Here is a 10,632-nt window from a genome sequence, read left to right on the forward strand (position 1 = left end):
GGTCTCCAACTCCTGACCTCAGGTGATCTGCCCGCCTCAGCTTCCCAAAGTGAAGGGATTACAGGCATGAGCCACCATGCTGGGCCCCATCTTACCTTTGATTAAAGGTGGAACTGACCTCTCTTTGCTTTCACCTCCTGTGGCTCCAAACTTCAAACAGGATTTTTTTTGCCTGGCCCACTTCTCCTCATCCTTTACTTAGAAGATTAGATCTTTCCCAGGGAGCCTTCCTTCCCAACACCTGGCCCTGGGCTCACTCATCAGGTGCCCTGTGGGCTCCCACATTATGGTTGCTTTCAGGTCCAGCTCCCCAACTGGATTATGAACCTGCGAAGACAGCCAAGGGTCAGGATGTGCGAGAAAGGGCAGGGAAGAGGCTTGACAAGGCACCGAGGAGCAGGGAGGCCTGAGGCCCTGAAATCCACAGACAGGAAGCCTTGGCTGAAGGGCCAAGTAACCAGGTGTTCTACCTCAATCTTGGCACCCACTATGTGCTTAGAGCTTGACTCACACACGTTCAGCTCTAAGCCATCGCACAGATGAGCAAATGGGCAGAGATTGCAGGCTGATCAGTTTGTCTGAAGAGCCAAGAGCATCAAGCATGACCTGTTGCCCAAGGCAGAGACAAAGCTGTGGGCTGGTCAGAAGCTGGTTACAATTCCTCCCTCCCCAGTACTTGCTGGCAGAGATTAAGAGCAGATAAAAGTGTGCTCACACACGGTAGACACGGCTACCACTCCATCCACAGGTTGCCATCACTCCTGCGCACGGCAGGAGCTCTCTGGAGCATGAGGTGGATTCTGTGTTCAAGCCTCACCCTCTGCCTGATGACATGGACAGCCCTGGGTAAGACCCCCACCCCTTCCAGAGGGCGTCAGGCAAAACGGGCACAAGGGACACAGGGACAGCCCACAGCTCAACCTCTCCTGAGGACAGCAGGGCAGGAGCACTTAGACAAGGCCTGGGCAGATGGAAGGCAGTGTTTCAGGACACTAAACCATCTGCCAGCTGGGAGTCTGGACAAGTCCTTTAGCCTCTCTGAGCCTCAGGGCTTCTCTGCATTTCCTGCCTCCCAGGACCAGTAAAGGGGTCCTAGAACATAGCCACATACTTCCTTCCTTCCCACCTCCTTCCTTTCTTCCATCCTTCTTTCCTTCTTCCAAGCAGGAGGGCTGCCTCTGCTCCCGTCTCTGCTATATGAACCTCTTTACCACCTTCAGATTTCTCCCCAATAGCTTTCTTTTTAAAATGAGTACTACACTTTTTACTGTGAATACAATACACTAACAAAAGTTTGCTGAGGTATAAGATGTATACATCAAGATGTGTACCTCTTTACTGTATAATTATATCTATCATGCTAATTACATTATATATATATATAAGGTAACCATTATCCAGATCAAGATCTAGAACATTTCCAGTAGGCTAGGCATGGTAGCTCATGCCTGTAATTCTAGCACTTTGAGAGGCTGAGGTGGGAGGATCACTTTAGCCCAGGAGTTCAAGACCAGCCTGGGCAAATAGTGAGATCCAGCCTAGGTAAATAGTGAGACTCTGTCCCTATTTTAAAAAAACTTTTTTTGGCTGGGTGCGGTGGCTGGCTCATGCCTGTAATCCCAGCACTTTGGGAGGCTGAGGCGGGTGGATCACCTGAGGTCTGGAGATCAAGGCCATCCTGGCCAACACGGGGAAACCCTGTCTCTGCTAAAATAGAAAAAAACTAGCCAGTCATGGTATTGAGCACCTGTAGTCCCAGCTACTTGGGAGGCTGAGGCAGGGGAATCAGTTGAACCCAGGTGGCGGAGGTTGCAGTGAGCTTAGATCGTGCCACTGTACTTCAGCCTGGTGACAAAGCAAGACTCTGTCTCAAAAAAAAAAAAAAATCAACTTAAAAAAAAAATCTCTGGCCAGATGCAATGGCTCACATCTATAATCTTAGCACTTTGGGAGGCCAAAGCAGGTGGATCACCTGAGGTGTCCGGAGTTCGAGACCAGGCCAACCAACATGGAGGAACCCCATCACTACTAAAAATACAAAATCAGCGGGGCATGGTGGTGCATCTCTGTAATCCCAGCTGCTCAGGAGGCTGAGGGAGGAGAACCGCTTGAACCCGGGAGGCAGAGGTTGCAGTGAGCCGAGATCGTGCCATTGCACTCTAGCCTGGGACAACAAGAGCAAAACTCCATCTCAAAAAAATAAATAAATAAAAGAAGAAGGACAAAAAAAAAATCTCCGGCATCCCATATACTCCTTCTCAGTCAATACTCAAAGTTACCAATAGCTGACCTCTATCAAAAATAAATTTTGCCTATATAGATCCATTTTTTTTAATTTGAAGGAAACTTTGATAAATCTGCTTTAAACATTTTGGTGCATTTTTCGTTTCATCTTTTCCTTTCTTAGTTTCTAATTTTTTTTTTTTTTTTTTTTTTTTTGAGATGGACTCTCCCTCTGTCACCCAGGCTGGAGTGCAATGGCGCAATCTCGGCTCACTGCAACCTCAGCCTCCTGGGTTCAAGTGATTTTCCCTGACTCAGCCTCCCATGTAGCTGGGACTACAGGTGCACGCCACCACGCCTGGCTAATTTTTGTATTTTTTTAGTAGAGACGGATTTCACCATGTTGGCCAGGCTGGTCTCAAACTCCTGACCTCAGGTGATCCACCCGCCTCGGCCTCCCAAAGTGTTGGGATTACGGGCGTGGGCCACCACACCCAGCTGATATGTGAACTTTTCACAGCTCTTTATACATTTTACAAATTATTTTCCCAAGGCATTGTATCAGTTTATCCTCCACCAACAGTATATGTGAATGCCGAAACCCTGTCTCTACTAAAAATACAAAAAAAAATTTAGTGAAAAACTGTATTTTCCCCAGAATTAGATGTCATCACTTTTAAATGTATTAGGTGTAAGTTGTCACTCTTGGTTTTAGTTAGCACTTTATGACTACTAGTGAGGTGGAATATTGTTTTCATAGGTGCTTCCTTGTGGCCTCTGGGTAGCAGAGCTGGGATGGGGATCACTCCATGGCAGCTTCTGCCCAGCGGTCTAGAACACCCTGCCACATGGCTAGGTACCCCCTGGAGGCTGGGGAGCAGACAGAAAAACATAGTTTAAGGCACAGCTCTGATGTAAGATACTTTTCTGTGTGACCTTGGGCAATTTTTATAACCCCTTTGAGCTTAAGCTTCTATATTTATATTGTTCTGTAATAATAACATTTGCCCTGTAAGTTTTTCAGAAAAATGAGGTGAGACTGGATATGGTGGCTCATGCACGCCTGTAATCCCAGCACTTTGGGAGGCCAAAGTGGGAGGATCACTTGAGGCCAAGAGTTCGAGACCAACCTGGGTAACAAAGTTGACACCCTGTCTCTACAAAAAACAAAAAGAAAAAAAAATGAGGTCAGATAATTTAAAGTGTTTGGCACAGTGCCAGGCTATAATGAAGGCCCAGTTAAATGATAGCTGTTGGCTATTCCACCATAAGTGGACCCTGGATTCAGGGCAAATCCAGGTAATGGGTTAGACCTTGGCCTCCTGATTCTATCCTATGAGACCGCAGGCTGGTCATGGGCCCCCTCTGGGTCTTTGGGCCTCCTCCAGCCCCTCCCAGGGCCAGTGGAGAAGCCCATGTGAAAGAGCTTTATAAACTGCAGAGGCTGCACAAACGGGAGATTTGAGCTGGCCCTTGCCCCTGCTGGCCTGCCTCCATGCTTGGAAGGCCACCATTGCGGTCACTTTTTTGTGTCCAGATATTGCTTATGTAAGACCTATAGAGACCTGGGGCATGGCAGAGAGGCATTTTTGGCTACCTGCAACTGGGAGTGTGAAGGTGTGCTCTATTGCATCAATTCCATTCCAAAAACAATTTGCATCAAAATCTGGAGAGTTTTGCAACCTGAGATTCCCATTCAGAGAGTGTGGGGTGCGGCCAAGGAATATGTATTTTTTCAATGATACTCCAGGTGATTCTGATGCACAGCCAGGTTCACTAATTACTTGGATCAGATCTGCTTTCTGTCACTTTACAGAATAAGCTACTATCTCAAAAAAAGGATTGGAACACAGAACAATTTTTTTTTTTTGAGATGGAGTCTCACTCTGTCACCCAGGCTGGAATGCAGTGGCTCAATCTCCACTCACCGCAACCTCCACCTCCCGAGTTCAAGCGATTCTCCTGCCTCAGCCTCCCGAGTAGCTGGGATTACAGGCATGTGCCACTGTGCCTGGCTAAATTTTTTTTTGTATTTTTAGTAGAGACAGGGTTTCGGCATGTTGGCCAGGCTGGTCTTGAACTCCTGAACTCCCAAAGTGCTGGGACTACAGGTGTGAGCCACTGCGCCCAGCCCAATTCAGTTTTGATAAAAGGAGGAGGGGGAGAAATGGACAAGGGCACTTCAGGAAGGGACAATGGATGTAAGGCCACAACAACTCTTGGCAATAGAATCAGGCAGGATGACAGCCTGGAAGAGTAAGAGAAACGTATCCATGAAAAGTTGTATTCAACTTGACCTATTTCATAGCTATCCCAAGAGCTGGCTATGGTATGTTTGCTTGCACTGTGTATTTGTGCTTGTGTGTGTGTGTAATAAGTATCCCACAGATAGATTTGTTGTCACCTATGTACAACTGCACGTGTATGCATATGTATGCATGTATATGGACATACATTTTACTCTTCTGTTTCTGCATGTTTCTTGGGGTTTTTGTTTGTTTGTTTGTTTGATACGGAGTCTCACTTTGTCACCCAGGTTGGAGTGTAGTGGCACGATCTCAGCTCACTGCAACCTCCACCTCCCAGATTCAAGCAATTCTCCTGACTCAGGCTCCCAAGTAGCTGGCATTATAGGCACCCACCACCACATCTGGCTAATTTTTGTATTTTTAGTAGAGACGGGGTTTCACCATGTTAGCCAGGTTGGTCTCGAACTCCTGACCTCAAGTGATCTGCCTGCCTTGGGTTTCCAAAGTGCTGGAATAACAGGTGTGAGCCACTGCACCTGGGCTTTTTCTGTATATTTCTTTGTAGATAAGCTGTGCTCACATGTACCTACATACATAAATTTGCATGTAAATATATTAGATGTGAGTATGCATATGAGTAAGAATGCATATATGTGTGTGTGATTTCTTCCCAGAAAAATGCTTGGCTAATGCTAGCAACAAAAACAGAGATGTAGCTATATTAATATCAGACAAACAGAAATCAAAATACATAATGCATTTATTGACATTAAATGACACAGAGAAACAGCCCATATAATAGGCATAAAATTTTATTATTTATTTTATTTGATTTATTTATTTTTTAGACAGAGTCTCACTCTGTCACCCAGGCTGGAGTGCAATGGCATGATCTCGGCTAACTGCAACCTCTGTCTTCCAGGTTCAAGTGATTCTCCTGCCTCATCCTTCCGAGTAGCTGGGATTACAGGTGCATGCCACCACACCCAGCTAATTTTTGTATTTTTAGTAGAGATGGGGTTTCACCATGTTGGTCAGGCTGGTCTTGAACTCCTGACCTTGTCATGATCCACCACATTGGCCTCTCAAAGTGCTGGGATTATAGATGTGAGCCACCGTGCCAGGCCATCAAGAACTTTTATGTATTTACCAACAGAGATTTGAAATGCTAAATGAGGCCAGGTGCAGTGGCTCACGCCTGTAATCCCAGCACTTTAGGAGGCTGAAGTGGGTGAATCACTTGAGGTCTGGAGTTCGAGACCAGCCTGGCCAACATGGTGAAACCCCATCTCTACTAAAAATACAAAAATTAGCTAGGCATGGTGGTGTGTACCTGTAATCCCAGCTACTCAGGAGGCTGAGGCAGGAGAATCGCTTGAACCCGGAAGGCAGAGGTTGCAGTGAGCTAAGATTACGCTACTGCACTCCAGCCTGGGTGATAGAGCAAGACCCCTTCTAAGGAAAATAAAAATAAATAAATGAAATGTTAAATGAGAGAAAAAATTCTGAGAGAAGCACAAGAAAAAGTGGACAGATACACAATGGCTATGATCAATTGTTAGGAAAAGCAGCCGCTACTGCCCATGATAGATGGGGCAGGGTCCCATTTGTGGCTGAGTGACTGAGGAGGGGGGACCCTTTACCTTTCTCTTCCCAGGTCCCTTGGTCCCATTTGTGGCTGAGTCAGGGTCCCATTTGTGGCTGAGTGGCTGAGCAGGGGTGACCCTTTGCCCTTCTCTTCCCAGGTGCCTTGCACACCAAGAAGCCTCAAGTGGTCACTAAATATGGAACCTTGCAAGGAAAACATATGCATGTGGAGAAGACACCCATCCAAATCTTCTTAGGAGTCCCCTTCTCCAGACCTCCTCTAGGTGTCCGCAGGTTTGCGCCTCCAGAACCCCTGGAGCCCTGGCAAGGAACCAGAGGTGCTACCACCTACTCGCCTGCGTAAGAGCCAGAGGGCTGTCTGCTGGGAGGGGGGCAGTGGGCCCATGCCTGCATCTGGGTGGGGTTTTGAACTGCTCACTGAGAAGAATTCACCGTGTGACCACAGGCAGGCCTGGGGCCCATTTGGGGCCCCAGTTTTCAGACCCATATCATGAGCGAGCTCATCCAGAGTGTTTAAGTCACTGACAATGCTGTTGTTGGTTTCTTAGAGGAGAGGTCCAGGCAAGGGGGAGGCTGTCACTGACCGTGCCCCAGCATGTGCTGGGGAGCTGCGTTTTCCTAAATGTGTCTGAGAGGCAGTGTTCACTCATACACTACCCCCCTGACCCAGTCGGGGGCTCTTCCCTCTCTCTCGGGGCTTGAAAGCAAGAAGCCCTGTGGCACCACCAGCCTGTCCCTGCAGAGGGTGCTCCACAGTGGGGAATGTACAGGCTCAGCCTCAGTTTACAAGTCCCAGGGTCTTGACACCACCTCAGCCAGGCTCAAGGCCTGAGTCACAAAAGCATGATTGGAACAGTGACTGCCCCTTGAAGCACTGGGCTTGGCGGTTTACCCAGAACAAGTGTATTTACTGTTTATTCAGACCATTGAGTAATCCACTGTCCAGAACATTCTGGGGCAATTATTAACAATGCTCAGCATCAGTTGGTTAAATCACAGGGTTTAGAAAAGTGTCTGAGAACCTGGGTATCAGCTGATATAAAAACATACAAATGTCTACCAAAATGCAGCCAGAAAAAAATATACAAATGGTCGGGCACGGTGGCTCACACCTGTAATCCCAGCACTTTGGGAAGCCAAGGCCAAGAGATTGAGACCATCCTGGCCAACATGGTGAAACCCCATCTCTACTAAAAATACAAAAAAAAATTTGTCGGGCATGGTGGTGCGTGCCTGTAGTTCCAGCTACCCAGGAGGCTGAGGCAGGAGAATTGCTTGAACCCAGGAGGTAGAGATTGCAGTGAGCCAAGATGGAGCCACAGCCCTACAGCCTGGGTTATAGTGTAAGACTCCGTCTCAAAAAAAAAAGTTCCGAAGACCAGGTGACATGGAATGGCCACTGTTAGAACCCTGGCAATTAGGGGCTTAGTGGTCAGAGTGTCCACTGTATGGAAGTCTAAGTGTCAGTTGTTAGAAACTGGCTATGAGCTCTCAGAACAGTGGCTGTTTGGAAACTGAGTGTCAGGTGTAAGAATTTGTGGATTGCTCAGAATAGCAATCTGAGGGTGGTGGTTAGGGTGGGCAGCAGGAAAGGAGGCTATTTCAGAGACGGTAGTTTCTGCCTGTGTAGTTACAGGGAAGGTGGAAGGAAGGTATCAGACTCCAAATTTATTTTGAAAGTAAAATTTACAGGATTTGCTAGAGAATCGGATGCGAGCCATTAGGGAAGAAGATAATAATCACTAATAATGACTAGTTTTTGGCTGGATAGACAAGGCAATAGGGGTACCTGTTATCAAAATGAGAAAGACTGGAGCAAGAGCGAGTTTGGGCAAAACAGGAATTCATTTTGAGCTAGGAGCAGTGGCCCATGCCTGTAATCCCAGCACTTTGGGAGGCCGAGGCAGGAAAATCACTTGAGCTCAGGAGTTCAAGACCAGCCTCTAGCAATCTAATGAGACCCTGTCTCTACAAGAAATTTAAAATATTAGTCGGGTGTGATGCCATGGTCCTAGCTATGCGGAAGGCTGATATAGGAGGATCGCTTGGGCCTGGGAGGTTGAGCTGTGATCATTCCACTCACACTTAGCCTTGGTGACAGAGTGAGACCCTATCTCAACACACACACAGAGTTCATTTTGGGACCTGTTAAGTTTGATGTGCTAACAGATGTTCCATGCGGAGGGGCAGGTAGGTAGCTGGAAAGAAGAGACAGGAGGCAAACTGATGATCAGCACATCAGTAGTGTGAAGCTCTGGGCCTGGATGAGAACAACCTGGGAGAAAGGATGGTCAGAAAAAGAAACTGAGGGTTGAGGACTGGTCACTCTCATGCTTAGGCCTGGAGAGGAGGAGGAACCACCAATGAGGTGGCAGGAAAATCAGGAGTGTGGGGTGTTACAGAAGCCCAGAGAAGGAAAGCTGTTTGAGAAAGCATCTGGCCAGGCACGGTGGCTCTCGCTTGTAATCCCAACATCTTGGGAGGCTGAGTGGGAGGATCCCTTAAGGCTAGGAGTTCCAGACTAACCTGGGCAACATAGTGAGACCCGGTCTCTACAAAAAATTTAAAAATTGGCTGGGGCCGGTGGCTCACGCCTGTAATCTCAGCACTTTGGGAAGCTGAGGTGGGTGGATCACAAGATCAGGAGTTCAAGAGCAGCCTGGTCAATATGGTGAAACCCCGTCTCTAATAAAAATACAAAAATTAGCTGGGCGTGGTGGAGCGTGCCTATAGTCTCAGCTACTCAGGAGGCTAAGGCAGGAGAATTACTTGAACCCAAGAGGCTGCAGTGAGCCAAGATCACACCACTGCACTCCAGCCTGGGTGACAGAGCAAGATGCCATCTCAAAAAAAAAAAAAAAAATTATCCAGTGTGATGGTGCATGCTTGTAGTCCTAGCTACTTGGGAGGCTGAGGATCACTTGAGCCCAAGAGGTCAAGACTGCAGTGAACTATGAGCATGTCACTGCACTGCAGCCTGGGTGACCCTGTCTCTAAAAAAAGAGAGAAGGAGACAGAATAAAGGGGAACATAGTCCACCACGTTGATAGCTACCAGGGGAAGTAAGACAATGCCAGAGATTTAGCAAGACGATGTCACTGGTGACCACAGCAGGATGGCTCTGGTGGTGGGATTGGCACAGAAGCCTCAGCTGTTCATAATCCAGTTCCTGGCTTCAGAGCACTGGCTTTCCTGGTGAGATGCTAGATGTGGTTTACTAGACAGCATTCTAATACCATGTTAGCTGTCACCAAGAAGTCAATCAAGGAAGACCAAAAGCAATCTGTAGAGATACAGATGCTGGTACCTTGGAGAAACTGGGAGTGGAGGGGAAGATAGCCTGTTAAAAAGTTTGGCCTGAGGGAAAGAGAGGTGGGATAGTTGCTGGGAATGTGGGTGGGGGTGGACAGGTTTGGCTCAAGGAGTGTTGGAGTGCTGTAGGGAAGGACTGGTGAAAGGGTGCAGGAACAGGCTGGGCTAGGGACAAGAGCAGAAGGGACCAGAGGAACAGGCAAGGCAAACAGGATGTCCTGCATCCAATCAAATGGTCCAGGCCCAGCTGTTAATGAAATAGCTGCCTAGGGGTTAGGCCAGCAGGGAGAAAAGGTGAGGTGACCGGAGAGACCATACTCTGAAAATACCCCAAATGTCCACACAGTATAAGGCACTGGGCTGGGTGCCAGGACTCAGATGAATTTACCTCCATTCCTCCCCTTGGGAAGTGCGTGGTCACTTGGGGAGAAAAACAGCCAACTGAAATAATTCCAACCAGGACACTGTCAACAGTGGACAGGAGGCCAGACACCATGGCTTACATTTGTAATTCCAGCAGTTTGGAAGGCTGAGATGGGCAGATCACTTGAAGCCAGGAGTTCGAGACCAGCCTGGCCAACATGGTGAAACCCATCTCTACCAAAAATACAAAAATTAGCTGGGCATGATGGTGCACGCCTGTAGTCCCAGCTACTTGGGAGATTGCAGCAGGAGAATTGCTTGAACCTAGGAGGCAGAGGTTGCAGTGAGCCAAGATCATGCCACTGCACTCCAGACAGAGCAAGATACCGTCTCAAAAAAAAAAAAAAAAAAAAAGTGGACAGAACGTCGAGGGACACAGAAGAGTAAATGACCAGCAGAGGGGACACCACTTGAGCTTGGCTTTAAACATGAATAGGAGTTTGCTGGGCAGAGCAGAAGGCATTTGCTCCAGAGGACTGAGGCCCAGGGACTTGTAAGTGGGAGGCAAAGAGCCACATGTATCTGCAGCAAAGGGTGGCTGGGATGGAGATGGCTGGTTGGAAAGGAGGGCTTGGGTCCTCTGGGATTCTGAACTGTATCCTGAGGACAGTGGAGAGCCAGGGAAGATTTTTGTTGATTTGTTTGTTTTTATTGGTATATCATAGTTATACGTATTAGGGAAGATTTGAAGAGGAGTGACATGGTCTTCCAGAGTGTGGCCGAGGAGTGGTGGGAGTGTGAAGAGGCTGGGGTACTGTCCAGACCAGAGACGGTGATGACCTTGACATCTCCCCAGAGATGGGGACGGAGGGGAGGG

The sequence above is a fragment of the Aotus nancymaae genome, unplaced genomic scaffold, assembly GCF_030222135.1.
Source record: "Aotus nancymaae isolate 86718 unplaced genomic scaffold, 86718_ANA_hifiasm-v0.15.2.pri h1tg000030l, whole genome shotgun sequence".
Lineage (NCBI taxonomy): Eukaryota > Metazoa > Chordata > Mammalia > Primates > Aotidae > Aotus > Aotus nancymaae.